Source organism: Schistocerca americana, chromosome 1, assembly GCF_021461395.2.
Source record: "Schistocerca americana isolate TAMUIC-IGC-003095 chromosome 1, iqSchAmer2.1, whole genome shotgun sequence".
NCBI classification, from domain to species: domain Eukaryota; kingdom Metazoa; phylum Arthropoda; class Insecta; order Orthoptera; family Acrididae; genus Schistocerca; species Schistocerca americana.
In genome coordinates, this window is record NC_060119.1 from 1,239,988,616 (window position 1) to 1,240,013,863 (window position 25,248).

Genomic DNA, 25,248 nt, shown 5'->3' on the forward strand with positions numbered 1-25,248 from the left:
GCTATTTTGCTGTCTAGGTAGTAAAATTCCTTAACGTCATCTACTTCGTGATAATCAAACCTGATGTTGAATTCCGCGCTGTTTTCGTTTCTACTACTTGTCATTGCTTTCAGCTTTATTCGATGTACTCGTAGCCCATATTCTGTACTCATTAGACTGTTCATTCGATTCAGCAGACCATGTAATTCTTGTTCACTTTCACTCAGAAAAGCAATGTCATTAGCGAATCGTATCATTGATATCCTTTCTCGTTCAATTTTAATTTCACTCCTTAATCTTCCTTTTATTTCCATCGCTGTTGCTTCACTGTAGAGATTGAATAGTAGGGGCGAAAGACTACGTTCCTGTCTTACACCCTTTTTTATTCGAGCACACTGTTCTTGGTCGTCCACTCATTATTCCCTCTTGGCTCTTGCACACATTGTCTATTACCCGACTATCCCTATAGCCTACCCCTATTTTTCTCAGGATTCGGACATCTTGCACTATTTTACATTATCGAATGCTTTTTCAAGGTCGACGAATCCTATCAACTGTATTTTCTTTCTTCAGTCTTATTTCCATCATCAACCGCAACGTCAGAATTGCCTCCCCAGTGCCTTTACCTTTCCTAAATCGAAACTGATCGTCATCTAGCACATCCTCAATTTTCTTTTCCATTCTTCTGTTTATTATTCTTGTCAGCAACTTGGATGTAGGTGCTGTTAAGCTGATTGTGCGGTAATTCTCGTACTTGTCAGCTCTGCATTCTTCAAATAGTGTGGATGAATTTTTCCGAAAGTCAGATGATACGTCGCCAGTGCCTCGCGTCCTACAATGGAACGCGAACAGTCTTTTCGTTGCTAATCCCCCAATGATTTTTGAAGTTCCGATGGAATGTTATTTATCCCTTCTGCCTTATTTGAGCTGAAGTCCTCGAAGGCTCTCTTACATTCTGTTCTAACACTGGAATCCCTGTCTCTTCTATATCGACTCCTCTTTCTCCTTCTGTCGCATCAGATATAAGTTCCCCTTCGTAGAGGCCTTCAATGTACTTTTTTCCACATATCAGCTCTCTCCTCTGCATTTAACAGTGGAATTCCTGTTGCACTCTTAATGTTACTAACATTGCTTTTAATTTCACCGGAGGTTCCTTTGAATTTCTTATACGCTGAGTCACTCCTTCTGACAAACATTTCTTTTTCGATTTCTTCACATATTTCTTGCAGCCATTTCGTCTTAGCTTCCCTGCACTTCCTGTTTATTTCATTCCTCTGCGACTTTTATTTCTGTATTCCTGAATGTCCTTGAACGTTATTATACTTCCTTCTTTCGTCAAGCGACTGAAGTATTTTTTCCGTTACCCATGGTTTCTTCGCACTTACCTTCTTTGTATCTTTGTTTATCTTTCTAACTCCGATGATTGCTCTTTATAGCAATGCCCATTTCTCTTCGACTGTACTGCCTACTGAGCGATTCCTTACTGCTGTATAAATAGCGATAGAGAGCTTCAAGCATATCTCGTCATACCTTAGTACTGCCGTATGGCACTTCTTTCTGCACTGATTCTTCCAGACTAAGCTCTTTAACTTCAGCGCTCTCTTCATGTTCATCAAATTATGATGTGGGTCTACATCTGCTCCTGTGTATTACAATTCAGTATGTGATTTCGGAATCTCTGTCTATGATGTAATCTACTGAAAATATCCCATATCATCTGACATTTTCCAAGTATGGCTGGTTCAAATGGCTCTGAGCACTATGGGACTTAACATCTGTGGTCATCAGTCCCCTAGAACCTAGAACTACTTAAACCTAACTAACCTAAGGACATCACACACATCAATGCCCGAGGCAGGATTCGAACGTGCGACCGTAGCAGTCGGGCGGTTCCGGACTGAGCGCCTAGAACTGCGAGACCACCGCGGCCGGCTTTTCCAAGTATTCCTCCTCCTATTTCGATTCTTGAGAGGCGTATTCGCTGTTACTAGCTGAAATTTATTACAGAACTCTTTCTCTTCTCTCATTTCTTGCCCCAAGCCCATATTCTCCTGTAACCTTTTCTTCCACTCCTTACCCTATAACTGCATTCCTCCCCCTCATGACTACAAGATTTTCATCTCCCTTTACGTATTATATTACCTTTCAGTATCCTCATATGCTTTCCCTATCTCTTCATCTTCAGCTTGCTATGTGGGCATGTATACCCGGACTATCGTTTTCGGTGTTGGTTTCCTGTCGACTCAGATAAGAACAATCGTATTACTGAACTGTGCAGAGTAACACACTCTTGTGCCCTTCCTTCCTATTCATAACGAATCCTACTCCCGTTATACCATTTTCTGCTGCTGTTGATATTACCCTATACTCATCTGACCAGAAATACTTGTCTACTTTCAATTTCAATCACTGACCCCTACTACATCTTGATTGAGCGTTTGTATTTCCCTTTTCAGATTTTCTAGCTTCCCTACAACGTTCAAGCTTCTGACATTCCACTCCCCGACTCATGGAACGTTATCTTTGGTTTTTGAAACAACCACCCTCGTCTTGGCAGTTCCCTCCTGGAGATCAGAATGAGGGACTATTGCAGAACCTTTTGAAAACCGAAACATCGCCGTGACACTTTGTGAGTTACAGGCATCATGTCCTCTGGATACAGGTTACGTGTCTTTAATGCAGTGGTTTTCATTGCCTTTTGCATCCTCATGCCGTTGATCACTGATGATGCTTCTGCCATATGGGGGCCTTTTCTCACCCCAAGGACAAGTAAGTGCTCTGAACCTCTGTCCGCTCCTCTCCCTCTTTGACAAGGCCATTGACAGCATGAGGGTGACTTCTTATGCTGAAAGTTTGCGGCCGCCAACGATGATTATTAATCAAAATTTATGCGGTGGCAATGTACTTTTGTCATAACACGTTTGTAAATATAAAATCTGTGTTTATGTTGCATCGTATTAAAAAATCGACTTTGTATGAAGTCAAGCAAATTTAAAATTGAAACCAGTGTAAATACAACTTTTATTGGCTTCTAGATAAATGAAATTACAATGAAATGAATACCCCTTGGTACAAACAGGCGTTGATATAAGTCATTGGGGACAGTTGAAAATGTATGCCCCGACCGGGACACGAATCCGGGATCTCCTGCTTACATGGCAGACGCTCTATCCCACTGAGCCACCGACACGGAGGATAGTGCGACTGTAGGGACTTATCTCTGGCACACCTCCCTTGAGACCCACATTCCCAACTTATTGTCCCGCATTATATTCGTAGTGCCTCTGCCCATTGTACTCATTACTTGTGGCTTGTTGCCGATTCCCGTAAGAGTTCGGGCACGTTTGTGCATCCGCAGAGAACAAGATGGCCGAATGGCCGGTGAGCCTTAACAATATATATATATATATATATATATATATATATATATATATATATATATATATATATATATACTAGTTAAATGATTACATGTAAAGGGGTAGCAAACAAAGTAATAGGTAAATATACAAATACTACTCTTTCAAACACACATAAAACAATCTTTAATATGGTATAGCATTCCACTTAAGAAGTATTAGCTGTGTGAGTTTAAAGCCCATAGTCCTTTTTTGTGCTGTTATTTGTTCAACACCTAGCAGCTATTGCTACGTGCACCCACTTTAAAATAACTCTTGCTGCAGATGACAAATTTGAGCGCAAAGCGTATTTTGGTGTAAAGTAAAAATCGTATCACCGATGCACGTTGTAAGAGGAAACACAGATGGTTATTGTCTCGGAAACAGCGGTCCCGCTCTAATTTCCGGGAAAATAACGTCGTAAATCTGCCGTGATGAAGCGGGCGCTCGCTTTATAGCTCCAGAGAAAAGAACGGAGGAGCCGAGAGGGGCGCTGTGATCTTCACTCCCATACCATTTCGCTGCTGCTCACGTAGCTGAATTACGTCCAGAAAGAAATGTGCTGTCCTCCACGTCTTACAAGCGAGTCCTCACGTAGGAGAAACATTTCTGTTGACAACGCTGCAGCTTCTCAAATTGCTACCCACGCCATATCAGGTCTCAATTATTGAAGTTAACAGAATATGAACCGTCTCTGAAGTTGAGAACTGTTTAAACTCAAACCATGTCAACAGCCACTCATTACAAAATCTAGAAGCTCTTTAATCCACCGGTTTGTTATTTAAGGAAATGTGTCTCATTTTAACGTCCCAAGTAACATGTTCATCGTAAGTAAACTTAAATCACGTTGTTGTGGTATTCCGGCCGAGGGCTGCTTTGAAGAACTCTCCTTGTCATACTGTCGTGCAAATCTTCTTATATCTCGTGCAACCTGCTTACTGTGTTCCAGCATCTCGGTCTTCACTCTTTCATTCCCCACTTTTCCCTCCATTACCATTTCTAATCTTTAATGTCTCAGTGTTTGTATCCTGTTAACCGAGCCCTTATTTTACTTAAGTTATGCCATAAAGCTCTTTCCTTCCCGTCGCGTCAGTAGTTCTTCATTGGTTACCCTACGCATGTAGTCTTCAGCATTTTTATGTCCTACTACATTTCAAATACGTGTATCCTTTTCTTGTCTGCAGTATTATCGTCAACTTTTCACTTCCTTTGTAAGGTGGCTATAATTTCGCACCTTAGAAGCACTCATCCACATACTTTGCCGTGAACTACAAGAACAATTAGATATCATTTGATAAGTTGTACATCGTATATATGAATATTTAAAGGAAACTGACATTGTCACGTAAGCCTTGTAAATAATTGTGAACGCTTATTGGATGAAAGGTGACGGATTGTCTTTATTATAAAGACGGTGTAATGAATGATTGCCTATACTAGTAGAGGTTTGAATGCCAGTGGAGATCAAATGGCAGGCACAACTCAAGCTCTGGGTTGAAGGCCCACACAGGTGTTGGTCCTGCTTAAACACAGGAAGTAGCTAGACAGACGTCGTGGCACCTGAGCTCTGGAGTACAATAGGGTGACGGCCGGCCTCTGTTGTAGTAGGGCAGGAAGGATAACCATATAATACTTCCGAACTTTGCAAATCTTGGAAGTAGGTGAGAGGAACGAAGAAGCGGCATCTCGGAAACCACGCAGGCTGGGTTACTTCCAAGGATTTTTACTCAGAAACGTACCATTTTACGAGTATAGGTTTTTCCTCGCAAACTTCCCGCGCTGGACGACAAAAGATATGGTTGGTCGGTGTTCGGAAGAATCTGTGGAGAGGGAGAATATTCCGCGGTTTCGGGAATATGATTCGTCTTCGGAATTATGATGATGGGGAGCTAAGCCTTGCTGGGAAGCCAGCAGTGGAGAGACATGGTCTTCCATTGTGAACGCCCATGTGTGACGGTCGCTCGATATCAGCTTTGTTGGTATAGACGGACTTGCTGTCTTTGCTCTCAGGACAGTTTATAGCTAGAACAGTTAGGCACTGTACTGTTGCGAACCTATACGATTCTGGACTTCACCTCTGGGTTGGAAGTCGTTGTGGAGTACTTCCTCTGCCTATATTTACGTTGAGACGTGATCTGAACTCTGCCCTTGTGGCTGGGAGTTCGCGTTTCTCGTCTGTAGAACACAGAGAGTAGAAGACAGTATTAGTGTATATTAGTCGCAGGACCGCCTTCTGCCGTCCTAGTGTTTGAAAGAGTTTATTTGTAGCTGGAGTTCTTCCATCGTCGCAGACGAGTACGAGAACCATCACTTCGATGCACCGGACGCAGTACATGCGGTGATATCGCAAAGTGCTTCGGCTTATTAGGGCTATAAAAGCTATACAGCTGTTATCGCGTTGGTTTATTACCACTGAGGTTCCACACCACCGCAGATCATCTTTGAAAGGTCTTCTACTGTTTGGTACGTGAATGATGTCAGGCATTCCGCGTTATTGATACTAGATCGCGCAGTCGTTCAAATGGTTCAAATGGCTCTGAGCACTATGGGACTCAACTTCTAATGTCATTAGTCCCCTAGAACTTAGAACTGGTTAAACCTAACTAACCTAAGGACACCACACACATCCATGCCCTAGGCAGGATTCGAACCTGCGACCGTAGTGGTCTCGCGGTTCCAGACTACAGCGCCTAGAACCGCACGGCCACTTCGGCCGGCCGCGCAGTCGTAATAAGGGGCAGAGTTGGGGGAATTGATTAGCAATTTTACTTAGGAAATGTAAACTTTGTAATATAAAGGTTTTTTAAAATCTATAATAAATATATAAGCAGGAACAACGTTTATCATTTAGTAGGATTAGTTGCCTTCATCATTCATTTATGTTTAGATGGTAATTGATAGAATTAAGAGATCCTAAGATTTGCTTCAGGGGGTAGTCAGATACTGCCAAATCTTCCTCTTAGCGTTTATTATTTTCCGTTGTGCACATTCATTTTACACCCGCTTGGAGTAGCATCTAGGACATTATAAGTCTAGCTTGCAGATAAAAATAAAAAAAGGCATTCAAACCTTCAGATTTAGAGCGTGAACTAATGTCATGTACTCCAAAGCCTTGTACAGTGCTTGGCAGAAAGTACTTTGTACCAATCGAATAAACTTCATGTGTTTTTCCATTTGCGTATTGAGAGAGAGTGTGAAAGAATAGAATGTCTATTACATTTGTACGTACCCTAGTCAGCCTTACTTACATTTGATTTGACTGTCAACAACTGTATGAAATGTTATTCCTAGTTATTGACTGAACGCAAATTTCATGACATCAGCTGCAAAGGGTGTAGGTGTATTATCCAACTGTGACAAAAATTTGCGCCCAACACGCACTCGAACCCGAATTCCCCGTGTATCGCGAGCGCACGAGTCACCCTTTTTTTTACGTTGTGGACGGGAGGATGCGGTCTCAGCAATCATATTTTTTTCTTTAGTTCTTTCTTTTTCCTCCCCAGACGATACCCCCACTGTGTTCCTTGTTAATTTATTTTTGGCCTGTTATTGGCGTGATAAGGGTACCTAGCAAAAGTAGTACTGACCCCACAAAATAAAAATAAAAAGATCCCTCTTCAGGCAATGCAGGCATCAAACAAAGATAATTAAAAGAGGCAATCTTTCGAGCGCCAGTTCTTAAGACCGATAGGAATGAAGATTAGGGGATCCCAGTAACCATGAAGCAAGGGTTGCTTTCGTATTATATCCCTTCATTAGCCTGTACGTATCGGTGCACGACACCGTGGAAGGTGGATACGGATGCGTCATCAAATGGGGAGATGGGCCACACGCCAACAGTGTGGGAGAGATCAAGAAAGACCTGTGGAGGTATGCTACGAAGATTGGTGGGTACCGGGGCGACCGTGTGAAGTGCTGTGCCTGATCACAACCCGATTCTAGATGTCGAGGATTGTATGTGGACCGTTGTAAAAGAGGTATTCTAAAGCCTGTCCTTGAAATCAGGTAAGTGCATGGCGTTTCGCAAGAGGGTAGCGTAAGGTCTGAGGCAACAGTGAGAACCCAGGGGTAACCGTCCTTGGCAGGGCGCGAAGGTAACAGCCTACGATTTGTTGGATGATGAGCCAAATGTTCCTTTTCAGGGGGCACGTAAGACGCTACTTGGTGATGTCGTCGACCTGATAGTCAGTGCAAAGTGGCAAAATAGCCAGTCCCGTACGAGGAAGACGACTGGTAGGCAGTTTACCACTGACAACGACATACCAGAGTGCTGACACGTTCGATAGTCAGAAGGGTGCATGGACGCACCCCCAAACCGACCGGCAGTTAACGTCTACGTACTGTACTTCTATGGGGTTGCGAGGGGTGGACGATGTAAAGAAAGGCAAAAATTCTTCGTGCGCGGAGAGCGGTTGACTGAAGATCGTTCCGACCATAACTGAGTTCGACGAATTGAGTTACAATATGATGCAATGAAGGTGAAACATGTGCTATGGCGATCGGTGGTAGGAGACAAACTGGTCGCAGGATATCCAGCAGACTGTGTGTTACAGACGGGAAGGAACCCCGCCAGTGCCACAGCACAGTACGCACAAAGAGAGCAGTAGATCACGCTCGCACATTGACGAGTCCGAGGTCGCCTTTTAGAGAGGGCAGCACTGGTGTGTTTTAGCAGATCGTAAAAGGTCCTCTCCTGACACAAAGTATCCGAATGCCGGTAGGAGCTGGCGACCAGGGTGTAAGCAGAGGGAAGATCTGGGCAACATGTATCAGTTTAGGGGCGACAAAAGTGTCGACATACGACACACGTATTTGGGTCAATCTACGGTGGACAGGGCAGCAAATATGGGGCCGTATGGACAGCAAAAGCCGATAGTAAGCCAATGTCACTGTGTGATGTGTGGGATCCGTAAAGTCGAAAAATGGCTCTAGGCACTATGGGACATAACATCTGAGGACATCAGTCCCCTAGACTTAGAACTACTTAAACGTAACTAACCTAAGGACATCACATACATCCATGCCCGAGGCAGGATTCGAAACTGCGACCGTAGCAGCAACGCGGTTCCGGGCTGAAGTGCCTAGAACCTCTCGGCGACAGTGGCCGGCCCTTATAGTCGATTCCTAAGTAACAAACGGTGATACTGACGAGGAGCGGGTCAGGCGCCGCATAAGAGTACACGTCCGGTAAGTACCATCATCAGCTTGCAGACGTTAAAGATGCTACCAGAAATATAACCGTTCAGCGGGACCCCATTGGATAGAGTCACTGAGTTCCTGTGTCGACCGGGCAAGAAGTGGATCACCATACATGTTGAGACCCTGTAGGTCAGTTGTAAACCCGGCGATGAGGGCTCCAGTGTGATACAGTAGCGTTGATATGATGCATCCCTGACCCGTAGAGCAGCGTATAGGAATCGGCCCAGTAAGTCTTCCATTGACCTAGACGAGGGAGATAGCGGGAAGATATAACAACCGGATGACGTCCACAACGGATGGCGGGAACTGCACAAGCATTGCCGACAGTGTGAGCAGTAGGTGTCGAACGCGATGAAAGGGAAATGTAAAATCAAGTAAAATCAATGGAGACGAACGCCACACGGAGCCGCAGAGCGCAGATATCGCGACGAGGTCGTGGCATTCTTCTATGGTCGTTTGAAGGGTAGCCCCAAAGTTATTTGTAGTCTGTTACGGTGAAAGGGGCTGTAGGTAGGACCGTACGCTTCTGCGCGGAGGTCTTATAACCCACGTTCACTAAAGTTATGGAGGGAATGTGGACACACTTGTCCTTCCCGATGGCTTAGGCACCGATAAATGAACGCTAGCGAAAAATTTGGTGGCGTTGCGGAGGAAGGGGTGAAGAGTTTCTGAAGCATCTCCATCCAGAGAAGGAACATTAAGGTGGTGAACGCCCAGTAGAATTCCACCGGAGGACCAACTGGACCCGGCGATATATTCTTCGCCTCCTTGCCGAACGCGGTCGTCACCTCCTCCACGCTGATTGCAGACATCATTGGGGTCGATTCTGCAATGCTGAGGGTCAGTTCAGGGGCGTGGCAGAGGTCGTCAGGAATTGGGGCCGCCGTCGGATCGTCGTAGTAAAAGTGGCAACAGTAACTGGCGAAGGCAGACACCCTGCAGACCGCTTGCTTTGTATGGCGAGTACCGTGGGAGGTACACTACTGCCCATTAAAATTGCTACACCACGAAGATGACGTGCTACAGACGCAAAATTTAACCGACCGAAAGAAGATGCTCTGATATGCAATAGATTAGCTTTACAGAGCATTCACAAAAGGCTGGCGCCGGTAGCGACACATACAACGTGCTGACATGAGGAAAAGCAGATGACCGGCGTTGCCTGGTGAAAGGTTGTTGTGATGCCTCGTGTAAGGAGGAGAAATGCGTACCATCACGTTTCCGACGTTGATAAAGGCCGGATTGTAGCCTATCGCGATTGCGGTTTATCATATCGCGACATTGCTGCTCGCGTTGGACGCGATCCAATGACTGTTAGCAGAATATGGAATCGGTGGGTTCAGGAAGGTAATACGGAACGCCGTACTGGATCCCAACGGCATCTTATTCGCATGGCTGTAACGGATCATGCAGCCACGTTTCGGTCCCTGAGTCAACAGATGGGAAAGATTGCAAAACAACAACCATCTGCACGAACAGTTCGACGACGTTTGCAGCAGCATGGACTATCAGCTCGGACACCGTGGCTGCGGTTACCCTTGACGCTGCATCACAGACAGGAGCGCCTGCGATGGTGTACTCAACGACGAACCTGGGTGCACGAATGGCAAAACGTCATTTTTTCGGATGAATACAGGTTCTGTTTACAGCATCATGATGGTCGCATCCGTGTTTGGCGACATAGCGGTGAACGCTCGTTGGAAGGGCGTATTCGTCATCGCCATTCTGGCTTATCACCCGGCGTGATGGTATGGGGTGCCATTGGTTACACGTCTCGGTCACCTCTTGTTCGCATTGACGGCACTTTAAACAGTGCACGTTATATTTCAGATGTATTACGACCCGTGGCTCTACCCTTCATTCGATCCCTGCGAAACATTACATTTCATCAGGATAATGGACGACCGCATGTTGCAGTTCCTGTACGGGCCATTCTGGATACAGAAAATGTTCGACTGCTGCCCTGGCCAGCACATTCTCCAGTTCTCTCACCAATTGAAAACGTCTGGTCAGTGGTAGCCGAGTAACTGGCTCGTCACAATACGCCAGTCACTACTCTTGATGAACTGTGGTATCGTGTTGAAGCTGCATGGACAGCTGTACCTGTACACGCCATCCAAGCTCTGTTTGACTCAATGCCCAGGCGTATGAAGGCCGTTATTACGGCCAGAGGTGGTTGTTCTGGGTACTGATTTCTCAGCATCTATGCACCCAAACTGCGCGAAAGTGCAATCACATGTCAGTTTGTAACGCCGGAAATGCATATCGTCCTATTTCCATCTATTGTACTATAATTTTTTTCCTTATTTTGTTACCTGATGATACGAAATTTCCGTGTCTCTATATATTTGTATTTTAACGCTGGGTCTTGCCCAGATGATAACTATGCTATCGAACGATTACATCGATAGGTCGTGTGGAGAACCAAAGTGTTTAGGACCTTTGGCAGTGTTAACTCTGCCGCGTGGAGCGCGGGCAGAGCAGAGAGAGTCTGGCTGGAGTAGTGCAGTGGAGCAGGTGTGTTGTGTGACGCTCCCGCGAGCTGCCGCGCTTTCGGCGTTTGGCAGCATGTAATTGCGCTCGGCTTGCTATGATAGTTTCTGACACTGTGTCGCGGACGGGAAGCATTAGCTGGCACATATCAAGAGCCCGATTCGCCTGGTGACCGTGTCAAGAAGAAGGCGCGCAAACATCCAGCTTCTGCAACAGCGACGGCCGACAATGAGTGACTGTCGCCACCTCTCCGATCCACGACTTCAAACCTTCAATCAGCCAACAAGGAAGGCTGAAAGCACGTAAAGTTTAAAACTGTATGGCAGACCTCAGCTTTTCAAACTGTTACATCACAAAAATACAGAACTTAACATGAACCTTTGTTGCTCATTGTCCCAATTGCATTACCAAGTAGGGTCCCTTCCTTTTCTGGAATGAACCCGAGTGTCGTTGAAATTCATACGCTAGCATTAAAGTAATATCATTCCATTTCACTGCTTTAATTTCAAAGTTCAGTTAATGTATTCATAGCTGTCTACAATATTTAGATTACACAAGCACAAATTAAGAGTGCGAGTTTGTTACCATATTTTAGCTTACCTGTGACTGCAGCTCAGCTTGGTACGTACTAAATTTTACTATTGTTAATTGTTCAGAATCATTTAATTCAAGTTCAAAGTTAAATCTCTTATTTCTAAATTGCGTAGATTTAAGTAGCTTTTGGAATGATTGTTGAGGTAGCCCAAGACTAACCTTATTTTATTGAATTTAGTATTGCTCCAGAAACAAAGTTCACTTTTAATTTCAGTCACTAAATTAACTTTCGATTTTCCGGTTTTATTAATTCTTTTGCTAAATTAAGTCAGAGTGTAGCGAAATTTATTACTTCTGACAAACATTCAATTTTCACACAACACGTGTCAACGTTCAGTTGCCGCGCTTTTAGTACTAATTATATGTGCATTAATCTTTCATTTTAAGTTATTATAGTAGTTGTCCATAGGACTGGTGACCGTAATTTTCCCCAAATCTCAAATGTCTAATTAACGCCAGTTAATTGTAACGTAACGACCGCACATTTACTTTCTTTATTAATTTCACCCTTTTCTCAAAATTAATTTCCACCAATTTCATTTGCATTTTTCCTTTTATTTAGATGTAACCTTTTCCTCCCTCTTTACCGATAGATTAACTTCAGTGACGATTGCTTTTCGCAAATTTTTATTAGGTACATGCGGTTAAATTTTCACTGCCATTAAGGTCGATAAGTGAGGGGGAGGTTACAAGTTCTAGTATAATATATTTGTCCAATGAATACATGTTTACCGTCGGCATTGCTTTTTGGTGTAGTAATTTTAATGGCCAGTAGTGTACATGGATGAAGACAATCGCATCAGCTGACGTCACTTGACGTCACGTACTCGCGTCATCAGCCGACGTCACGGCAGCCAACTTGGATGAAGTCACTGGGGTGACACAAAGGTTGTTCCACTACTGTGGGCGCGGGTCGTTCTTGGGTAGCTCAGACGGTAGAGCAATTGCCCGTTAGAGGCTAAGGTCCCGAGTTCGATTCTCAGTCCGGCACACAGTTTTGGTCTGCAAGGAAGTTCCATATCAGCGCACACTATGCTGTAAACTCTAAACTCCGTCCGAACACGCCTTGGAAGGCCCAACGGTACCGACGGTACCGAACGGCCGCCGTGTCAACCACAGCTCACAGGCGCCACTGGATACGGATATGGAGGGGCATGTGGTCAGCACACCGCTCTCACGGCCGTAGGTCAATTTAAGAGATCGGAGTCGCTATTTCCCAATCAAGTAGCTCCTCTGTTTTCCTCACAAGGGCTGAGTGCACCCCGCTTGCCAACAGCGCTCGGCAGACCGAATGGTCACCCACCCAAGTTCTAGCCCAGCCCGACAGCACTTAACTTCGGTGATCTGACGGGAACCGGTGTTACCTCTGCAGCAAGGCCGTTGGCCGCACACTCCGTTGCAGATTGAAAATTTCACTCTGGAAACTTCAGTCGATTATTTCATACCGGAAGAAATATGTGAAATTTAAAATTTCCCGGCGAATTAATCGTTTGAAGAGCTTTCGGTATTGCAGCCGGTTGTCGTGAACTTCACTCCACGATGTTTGAACTGGACACCTGGCTGTCATCTCCACGTGAGCCATCGACGACTCTCCGATGGCTCACCTGGAGATGACAAGCACGTGACCAATTGAAATATCGCCCGCATCTCGTGGTCGTGCGGTAGCGTTCTCGCTTCCCACGCCCGGGTTCCCGGGTTCGATTCCCGGCGGGGTCAGGGATTTTCTCTGCCTCGTGATGGCTGGGTGTTGTGTGATGTCCTTAGGTTAGTTAGGTTTAAGTAGTTCTAAGTTCTAGGGGACTGATGAACATAGATGTTAAGTCCCATAGTGCTCAGAGCCATTTGAACCATTTTTTGAATTGAAATATCGTGGAGTGAAGATTACGACTACCGGCTGCAATACCGAATGCTTTTCGAACAGGAAGTCACTTTCTCGGTGAACTTGTACACATAAATTGCAATCACGCAAAGTGTGAGTGATGTTACTGTTGCTGGGCTAACCCTCCCTCTCCAAAACCTTGTTCAAAATGGCTCCAAGCATTATTGGACTTAACATCTGAGGTTATCAGTCCCCTAGACTTAGAACTACTCAAACCTAACTTAACCTAAGGACATCACACACATCCATTCGCCAGCCAGGATTCGAATCTGCGACCGTAGCAGCAGCGCGGTTCCGGACTGAAGCTCCTAGAACCGCTCGGCCACAGTGGTCGGCTCCACAACCTTGTGTTCTGACTCTTGTGACCTTTACCTAACATGGAAACAACGGTCAGAAGGGTCAGCAGACAAGGCTGTGAATTGGTAGGGTTAGCCCAGAAACAGAAAGAAAATACGCAGTTGGCGTGATTACAATTTAACCAGTGAGTGCATGAATACGATTAAGTACATTTCTTCTTGGATGAAATCCTCGAATGAAATGGTGATTACGCAGTATGCAGCTTGTATTTAAGAAAAATACGTCCCAACACTCAGTAAAGAAACTGTTCTTGAGAATTTCATTAAATTTTAGATTTAAGAAAACATGCGTCTAGCGATTACTAAACTGTCTCTCACTAAGAATTTCTATTCAAAACAGTTTAATCGAAATTTGAAACTTTAGAAAAATGAGCACCTATGGCTAACTAAATCGCCCGTGAATAACAATTTATCATTTCAAAACAATTTACCTTTAGATAACAATTTACCTTTCCAAAACAATTTATCTTTTGAAAACAATGTGAATAATCTTGTAATTAAATGTTTCCACGATAATGATGGAAGCAGAAGAAATGAATTAAAATTTGTGCTGCGGTTGGGAGTCGAACCCGCGTCGCTTGCTTGCTAGGCAGAAATGCTAACCATTACACAACCGCAGTACAATGCAAACAAGAAGACCCGTGTTCGAGTCCCGGCAGCAGCACAAATTCTAATTCATTCCGTCTGCTTCGATCATTATCGTAGATAATAAAAAGAGACATAAATGTTTCAGGGAAACATTTAATTATAAGATCTATAAGATCACCAATGGTACAAGGACGTCCCATTATGTCCAATGCTGGGGTGATTGCTAATATCGGAGAGGAGTGGCAGTAGTGACAGTAAGTAAGGGAAAATTGAATTGAAGTTTGTGTAGGGAAGGGCACTGAAGTCAGGTAGTTTGTGCAGCAATGTTGACCATCGTACTGCGGTGGTGTAATGGTTAGCATTTCTGCCTAACAAACAAGAAGACCCGGGTTCGAGTTCCGGGTGCAGCACGAACTTTAATTTATTTCCACTGCATCGATCATAATCTGAATAACATTTAAAATTTTAGAAAAATTCGGGCCTGTCGCTTACCAGTCACTTTTAATAACCATCCAGTTAACAGTTGTATTTAAGAAACATAACCACTGCGCTCTGTAAGTCTTTAACTGATAGCAATTCAGGTTATAAGATATTTATATAAAAATTCGCCATTGCGCTCAACAGATTAAATATCAAATGAAATATAAACATTTTAGTGCGAAGTAAGCTCTGAACTTAAATGTTAACAGCCATTTCAATAAAGCAGATATTTTTGAGAATGTAAGATACATACGCTAAAGTTATTACTATTTTACAGCTCTGTCCTCGAACCGTCAGCAGATGGGCATGAGAGGGGCAATCATTTTCTAACACCAGTTCGTCGGTCGGTTGACCAGTCGGTCGTTAAGAGCGCGGCGCCAGACCCGTGGTCGAGCAGGACAGCGGAAACCACTCCAAGCTCCCACCCGTTAACCTGAATGATGACACAGGCCCACTGGACTGGACCAAAACAGACTAAAATTCTAAATCAACAAATTGTTAAAGACTATGATAAACAATTAGAAATAGGGAATAAAGCAATTCCGCTCAAGCGAAGTGAGAGTGACGTCCCTAAAATGGTTTGCACAAACAACTTATACACATTAGCGATGGCTTTGAACTAAAGCTACGAGAAACTGGGAACTCATTCACAAGTGAGGCAATTAGTAGTGCTCCTGGAACATGGATAGCGACCTCTCTACATCTGCATCTACATCTACATCCATACTCCGCAAGCTACCAGACGGTGTGTGGCGGAGGGTCCCCTGAGTACCTCTATCGGTACTCCCTTCTATTCCAGTCTCGTATTGTTCGTGGAAAGAAGGATTGTCGGTACGCTTCTGTGTGGGCTCTAATCTCTCTGATTTTATCCTCATGGTCTCGTAGCAGGGAGCAATATACTGCTTGACTCTTCGGTGAAGGTATGTTCTCGAATCTTCAACAAAGGCCGTACCGAGCTACTGAGCGTCTCTCCTGCAGAGTGTTCCACTGGGGTTTATCATCTCCGTAACGCTTTCGCGGTTACTGAATGATCCTGTAACGAAGAGCGCTGCTCTCCGTTGGATCTTCTCTATCTCTTCTATCAACCCTATCTGGTACGGATCCCACACTGCTGAGCAGTATTCGAGCAGTGGGCGAACAAGCGTACTGTAACCTACTTCCTTTGTTTTCGGATTGCATTTCCTTAGGATTCTTCCAATGAATCTCAGTCTGGCATCTGCTTTACCGACGATCAACTTTATATGATCATTCCATTTTAAATCACTCCTAATGCGTACTCCCAGATAATTTATGGAATTAACTGCTTCCAGTTTCTGACCTGCTATTTTGTAGCTAAATGATAATGGATCTATCTTTCTATGTATTCGCAGCACATTACACTTGTCTACATTGAGATTCAATTGCCATTCTCTGCACCATACGTCAATTCGCTGCAGATCCTCCAGCATTTCAGTACAATTTTCCATTGTTACAACCTCTCGATACACCACAGTATCATCTGCAAGAAGCCTCAGTGAACTTCCCATGTCATCCACAAGGTCATTTATGTATATTGTGAATAGCAACGGTCCTATGACACTCTCCTGCGGCACACCTGAAATCACTCTTACTTCGGAAGACTTCTCTCCATTGCGAATATCATGCTGCGTTCTGTTATCTAGGAACTCTTCAATACAATCACACAATTGGTCTGATAGTCCATATGCTCTTAGTTTGTTCATTAAACGACTATGGGGAACTGTATCAAACGCCTTGCGGAAGTCAAGAAACACGGCATCTACCTGTGAACCCGTGTCTATGGCCCTCTGAGTCTCGTGGACGAATAGCGCGAGCTGGGTTTCACACGATCTTTTTCGAAACCCATGCTGATTCCTACAGAGTAGATTTCTAGTCTCCAGAAAAGTCATTATACTCGAACATAATACGTGTTCCAAAATTCTACAACTGGTCGACGTTAGAGATATAGGTCTATAGTTCTGCACATCTGTTCGACGTCCCTTCTTGAAAACGGTGGTGACCTGTGCCCTTTTCCAATCCTTTGGAACGCTACGCTCTTCTAGAGACCTACGGTACACCGCCGCAACTCAAGGTAGAATATTAGGCTTATGAGAGTACACCCGTCTGTGTAACAGTCCTTACTACATAACATTTAGGGTATTACATACTCCTCAAGAACGTTGGCTGTCTTAAGTAGAAGCTCATTACACTTCAAAAACGGTAGAATTCTTCCCCATAAGCTCCATTTACACGTAAACATACACTTATCTGAAGATATGTCTCACCAGATTCAGAAACTGTTTTTGGCGACATGCGTTGCCCGGAAGTCCTGTACGGAAATCAGCAGCTGAATGTTGTCCCTCCCCCCCCCCCCAGCGGCAATATCGGCGTCCTAACACCACATACGCCAACACGAAGGCGGCAACTCCACTGACCAGGTCACGGTCCCTCTCTCCGGCTCCACACACGACTCTCAGCTCATCTACTCGAAGTTGGTAACTGCCTCTCTCTTCACAGTGCGGTGTCGCCTCTACACCCTGTGGCCTCACTCACTGTATGCGTACCACTCGAGCCATCTCCAAAACTTTCCTCATACCACCAGCCAGCCAGTTCTGCATAAAAGGATCACAAGCGAGCCCGATAGCAATATATCGAATGGAGCGCCACTACTCATCCTCCCCCACCAAATCTTAACATGGCCTGCCCACCAGTATCTGTCAAAAGAGTAACTGAAAATTTAGTTTTCTCCCTCGACCTGGGATATATGTAGTCTTGAAACCTTTCCAGTAACAATTTTTCGTACCAATAGGGTCACCGGGTTAAGAACCTGGATAACCACATCAGGTCCTAAAACTCGGGGTGAAGATTTATCATTGTGGCCTTGCCTTGACACTTGACAGCAAGGTTTCGGACGAAAGCCTTATCACCAATACGCACCTTAAACCCACTTCGCTCCTGACTGTAACGGCTCCCCTGCCTCTGGTGTGCGCTACTAATATTTCGTCGAGCTCGTCTCCAGTTCTCCTGCATCAGGCCAGGTGTCACTTTCTCAGGGAGCAGGTCATTAATTGACTACAGGTTGGCCAAGGTGGAGTTGAGACAATGAGCAAATATCAAGGGAATGAGAGTGTTTTTTAGGGTTCACGACAGGAGGAATTATACGCCAAATTAAGCCGTGACAATGAAGAAGAATGGAAAAGAATTCCGCCTTCAAATTGCCGTTTTCTCTCCCCGAAAATGAAGATTATGGATACTACGGTATATTCGTGGAGTGAGTTATCTCGTTCTCAAAGCAGAATCTTTTAAACTATTACGAGAAGAAGGCAGGAGCATTGACATTGACGATGGTATGGGGAGAGCTAAATATAGTAAATATCCCCAGCAACTGTCGAATGTTATCCTAGTGGTCACCCCATTACTAGGTACTACCAAGACGAATCAGGAGAACGAATCAGCCACGACCAGGACGTACCATAAATTCAGTGCAAACAGTCTAGATCGCGGTGGTTATTTTATTAAAATGACCGGTTTCGGCCTAGTCTTAGGCCATCTTCATACAGCACCTTCAGCTGAAGTTGACGAGTTGTAGAACAGTTAGTTGGCCGCCGTCGCTGAAACTGCAAGTACTTAGCGAGTCAACACTTCCGCTATCTCGCACATAATTTCTTAACATATGATACCTCGTAATCACACTGTTACCATTCTACATTACTGGTACCAAAAACTGCATCGTCCTAGTGACACCTCGTAAAACACGAATTAAAAATGCGTGACAGCATTGCTAAGTTTTTCCTCTAACCAGAAAAGTTGAGTTTTTATACCTACTAGGTGGCTCTGAGCACTATGCGACTTAACTTCTGAGGTCATCAGTCGCCTAGAACTTAGAACTAATTAAACCTAACTAACCTAAGGACATCACACACATCCATGCCCGAGGCAGGATTCGAACCTGCGACCGTAGCGGTCACGCGGTTCCAGACTGAAGCGCCTTTAACAGCACGGCTACTTACTAGGTATCACATGTTAAGGAGTGATATAACACCGACTCGACACGATGCATACAGGTTTCTCTCAGTAAAAGTTCAGGCGTGCAAAATGCAAGTCGGCCAGGCATCTTCCTATGATACACTTAGTAAGCTCTTAATGTCTGGGTTCGGGAAATTGTTTACAGTTCATCAAATAACTACCTTCTATAAGTTTCTTCAGAACACTCAAGCACTGTGTGTAAAAGTTCGATAATCTACGTACATTCTTTATATCTTCCTAGGAAAACAGTTTTTCGGAAACAGTGCGAGAACCCTGGGTTTTAAGTATTTGAGGACACGTTGTAGCCTTTGGTAAAGCAGCTGATTCTCGGGTGCATTGTATTTTATCAGTTTTATGGTTGGCATTTGCAGTTCTCGTAATGCTAACGAGGAAAATGTGCTCACCCCAGACTTTCTAATTAAATATTTGCACACCTAAATTGTCGGCATTACTTTTTAAAATACACACAGGTTGGATGTTAATTATAATATGCCAGTATAATTAACAATCTCAACGAAAATTAAATCGTATTATTTCCCGAAATATGCATGTTTTTGCACACTTTGCAAGTACAATGGACCTTCGAATTAAATATTCACACATCTAACTCATCCGTGTGACTTATTTAAATGCACAAGGTACGCTTATTGACAACAGTAAATTCATCTATAGCGCTGCTGCAGACCTAACATAACAGCCTAAAGTATACCGAGAATTATGAAAATAAACAATGAAAACGCTGCAAAAAAGCTGTTCACCATGCATTTTGGAATGCATTTAGCATAGCAGCATGATCAGAATGCCTATCACAATCACGATACAAACGTTGTCATCTTTTTCCGTTAAGCAGTGGAATATTGTGAGGGGAAACCTGTACTCACTGTATAACATGTATCATAATCTTTTGTTTCATGCAAATAAGCATTGTAATGAGAGAGAAAAGAGTTTTTCGTGGTGTATAAAAGGGAAAGCTGATATTGAGACTGATGTAGAAATATTGTACATGAGTTTTCTTTATGTCAGGTGCTCACATGTCAATTGAAAATTAATAATCAGGTAGTACAATAGATGAGGCAGGTGTAACACTATCGGACCACCATCACCTTGCATACTATTAGGGGGAGAGAATGATGCTCAGTTGAGAATGATTCTCCATGCAGAGAATGATGATCAATGAAGAGGAAGTTGGTCACCCTTTCAACAACCCATCATTCGTGATGGTGAGAGCAACTACATTTAAAATCTCAGTTTTGGATTTGGATATCGAGTGAACAGGCAACGGCCTTGCCGCACTGGATACACAGGTGCCGATCGGATCACCGAAGTTAAGCACAGTCGGGTGTGGACGGCACATGGATGGGTGACCATCTGGGTCGCCATGCGCTGTTGCCAATTTTTAGGGTGTACTCAGCCTTGTGATCCAATTGAGGAGCTACTCGACCGAACAGTAGAGGCTCCGGTCAAAGAAAACCATCGTAACGGTCGAGAGAACAGTGTGCTGACCACACGCCCCTGCTATCCACATCTTCCACTGAGGATGACACGGCTGTCGGATGGTCCCGACGGGCCTCTTGTGGCCTGAAGGCGGAGTGCGAGTTAACACAAGCGACTGTTATAAGCAAAAGGGTAGAAAACTGCCTTTTGCTAACATACTAATAATTAAATCTTATTAAGGTGAGCTTCATCTTGTATCGCATAGTGGTTTATAGACTATTTCTAGTTCATGCTTGTCATCTTTTAAACTGAGCCCAGCTCTCCATTGACCATAATCCTCCACTGGCAATAATTCTTCATTGACCATATTCTCCAAAGACAGTAATTATCCACTGACCACCACTCCCCAGTAACCACCACTCCCCAGTAACCACCACTCCCCAGTAACCACCACTCCCCAGTAACCACCACTCCCCAGTAACCACCACTCCCCAGTAACCACCACTCCCCAGTAACCACCACTCCCCAGTAACCACCACTCCCCAGTAACCACCACTCCCCAGTAACCACCACTCCCCAGTAACCACCACTCCCCAGTAACCACCACTCCCCAGTAACCACCACTCCCCAGTAATTATCATTGACCATTATTCTACGTTGCTCATAGTGCTCCACTGGCCACAACTCTCTCTACTGACCAACATTCTGCACAGACCATCATTCTCCTTTGACCATCACTGTCTGCTGACCATCATTCTCCACTAATCGTAATTCGACGTTGGCCATAATTCTTCATTGAACATCATAGGCTCAAGGGTTTCCATTTTTTATGTTTCAGATGGATAGAAAACGAACTGCAGAATACTTTTTTATAACAACTCAAATTGTTGCTGACGGTTTATCGATTCGAAAGGCTGCTGAAAATTTTAACATGAATGGAAGTGAACCAGGCCCAATATTACGAAGGATGTATGCACACCATATTGAAACACCTGAAGCTACAATGTGTTTGAAGAGGCACATAAACTTCACATCAGACCTATTTCTCTGCTGCTACAGAGATTTGGGCAAATATTCCGAAAGATAGAGACAAACAAAGATGTTAAAAACACTATTTATGAAAGCAAACGATGGAGAAGGAGAAGAAGAGGGGGAGGAGGAAGATGAGGATGAGTATGACGAGGAAGAGCCTGATTATGACGATTGCAATGAGGAAGAAGGAGATAAAGACGAAGAGAGTCATTATTCACGATCAGAAGAGTGGTGTACAGAATCTGAACACTAAGCTTCTTTTGAAAAGTATGATCTGTATGAATTCATAAATAACATTGAACATTTCTGTATCAGCATGACGCCCTGGGTGGTTATTACATTAAGGATATGAAGGTTGCACTTATCTTATGACCGCCTCACCATGGTACTGCAGGCCAGCCACAGAAGCCGCGCCTACCGGTCGAATGGGTCCTGCGGGACCGCACTATGCCCTCCCCCCTATTTTTTGTGGGTTTTAGCCAGAAGTCCGTGTAGACACATGCGCCTTGTCGGCCAGTGCCATTCGAGCAGTGAAACAGGCATCATGAGTGTAGCAATGAAGTTTGCAAACTCATCAATGGCAAGAGCGAATTATTCAATTCCACAACAAGTGTTTGAAGGGTTGTTTATTTACGATTCGTATGTGTGGATAGAGTCCGACACAAATATCGTGCACCTCTGTATAAAGAGGTGGTAAGCTGCTTGGGCTAAGGCCCCATAAAGTATCAGCAGTACAGAAACTTCGACCTGGTGAGCCCGCACACAGAGTTAAGTTTCACGCATAGATCTTAAAACAAGTGCATGACAGTGAAATGGATCCTTACCCCATAGTGTTTTCAGACGATGCTGGTTCCTTTTACACGGGGATGTTAATTCCGAAAACTGTCGACACTGGGGCGCAGGTAGACCTGTTGTGCTTCTTGAGGAACCCCTTCGTGATCAGAAAATAGGCGTGTGGTGCGCAGTTAGTAGTGACAGAATAGTAGGCCCAATTTTTTTTACTGAGACAGTTGAAAGTGATAGGGATGTGCAAAACATTTTGCGACAGTTTTTTAATGAACTGAGTGAAATAGAACGAAACTTCGCATTTTTTTCAACAGGATTCGGCAAGGCCTCATACGGCCAATGTTTCTTTGCACACAATTCACTATGTATTCGATTAAATAGTGATTAATAACAATATCTGGCCCGCTAGAGGTCCTGCTTTAATTCCGTGCGATTTTTATTTGTGTGGTGCTCTGATGGACAAAGTGTACACAACAAGTCTTAAGTCAAGGAACTCAGGGATAATATCCACGCATTAATTAATTTTTTAACTCAGAGAGATTTACGTCATGCGATTAATAATCCCTTGAGTAGATATGAGAAACGCGTCGAAAATAATGGCAGGCATTTCCAACATCTCCTTGCGTGACATGGATGAGTACAAAATTTATTTGCTTATGTTTTAAATGTAGTCGTGTCGTACAGCATCAGTAGACGGACGACTCGGTATCCGATCGCCGAGCAACGTAGCGCTCGCTGCCCTGCATCTACCGCGCCGCACAGGCGGTCAACAGAAAAATGGAACACCCTGTATTTTCCATAAGTGTACAGCTTGCCCACAGGAAGCAGTTCAGCTCCGTTCTCATGCTATTAAGCAGATACAGCAGTCGGTGGTTGGTTGTATAATGTAGATGTCAAATATCTACTCAAATTGTAACAATATATAAATGATATTCTAAAACCTGTTGAGGGAAAAGAGGGAAAAGGTTTTATTCATCTATTTCCACTGTGGAACAGCATAAAATGTGAACGTTCACTAAGGAAATTTTTCTATTATAGCTTTGTTTCTTTCCCTCTGTAATACATAATAATGATGAGACAGGTGTCGAAATAATTTTGTGTGTGTATATAGGGTAAGGTGGGGTAAATACGTCGGGGTGGGTAAACCCGACCGCCCTCTATTTGTGAGAAACGGCAAAGCGGAGTGATTTCGCATTAGTGTTACCATATACAGCATTCGAAATAACGAAAATGTCACCTTGACAGCTTTGCCGCATTTGACGTTTAGACACTCAAAAGACACCAAGCGTGATTTCGATTGTTTCAGTTTTGTGCAAATTGCATCACTAGATGTACCTCATTAAATAAAACGATCCCAAAACAAACGGTAAGTGATTTTTTAGTGCATTTAGTGACCTATTCAGTGTATGTATCGTTTTTGTTGGAAATTTCGTTTAAATTGTCTATGCGTGTTAAATGAAAAATGGCATGGTGGGGTAAATCCGACCGCTAAATGGTTGGGTAAATCCGCCCGCATTTTTTTTATGTGTATGGAATTATTTATTTATGGAAACAAAGTGAATTTTTGTTTATTTTTAGGAAAATAGTACGAAATTGCAAACGAAAAACGACAAAACACAATCAAAACGGTATTCGCTGAGCAGTTACTGCAATGCAAATGGGAATGTCTTTACGAGCTGTCGGTCATGATTTTAACATTCCGAGATCGACATTGATGTTGTACCGCCGTGCAATGAAACCATCTTTTTTCAATTAAAATTTACATTCATTTAACTTTCAGTACATTTAGTACTCTGAAAGTTGTTATTTTTTGAATATAATTTGTTCATTTATGTAAAAAACATAATTGTTTATAATTATTTCCCAAAAAAGCTGTTCAGTTAGAACAATTTCTGTGCAAAATCAGCCAAGCAAGTAGGGGGTCGGTTTATCCCACCATTTTTGCAAATAGCAAAATACGATCTCTAAAACTATTGATGGCATAACTAAAATATTTTGCAAACAGTTGCTCCTTTATATTACCTATAATTTAACGTATATAACGTTAAGATCCGACCTCGGGTAAGGGTTTTATAGCCACAAGTTGGATTTACCCCACCTTACCCTATGTGAGATGAAATTTAATGATGAGGCATAGGTGGAAAGAAAGAGTACTCACAGAAATCAGTGGATACCAGGATGACTTATCTACACGAATGTGTGTTATTACCAGCAGCGGCTTCCAATAAAGCACTGTGTAACTACAGCAGCCCTATTTCCACTTGGTATTATCGATAACGTTTAATATGCACTGAAGAGTCAAAGAAACTGTTAAGCCTGGCTGATATCGTGTAGGACCCCGCAAGCACGCAGAAGTGCCGCAATACGACGTGGCGTGGACTCGACTAATGTCTGAAGTAGTCCTGGTGGAAAGTGACATGATTAATCCTGCAGGGATGTCCACAAATCCGCAAGGGTACGAGGGGGTGGAGATCTTTTCTGAACATCACGTTGCAAGGCATCCCAGATATGATCAATAATCTTCATGTCTGGGGAGTTTGGTAGCCAGCGGAAGTGTTGAAACTGAGAATTGTGTTCCCGGAACCACTCTGCTGGAATTATGGTCGTTTGGGATGCCGCATTGTCCTGCTGGAATTGCGCAAGTCCATCGCAAAGCACAATGGACATGAATGGATACAAGTGATCACACAGGATACGTGTCACATGTCAAATGTATCAGGGGTCCTATGTCACTCCAACTGCGCACGCCCCACACCATTACAGAGCCTCCACCAGGTTGAACAGTCCCCTGCTGACATCCAGGGTCCATGGTTGTCTACATACCCGTACACGTCCACCCTCTCGACAAAATTTGAAACGAGACTCGTCCGACCAGGCAACTTGTTTCCAGTCATCAAGAGTCCACTGTCGGTGTTGATGGACGCAGACGAAGTGTAAAGCTTTGTGTCGTGCAGTCACCAAGGGTACACCAGTGGACAATCGGCTCCGAAAGTCCATATCAATGATG

At 43.9% G+C, this 25,248-nt stretch overlaps 1 pseudogene; it reads right to left on the reverse strand.

Annotated features, from left to right (window-relative positions):
* Positions 1 to 12,930: 12,930 nt before the first annotated feature.
* Positions 12,931 to 13,048, reverse strand: LOC124558773 (annotated as a pseudogene).
* Between the last annotated feature and the right edge of the window lie 12,200 nt (positions 13,049 to 25,248).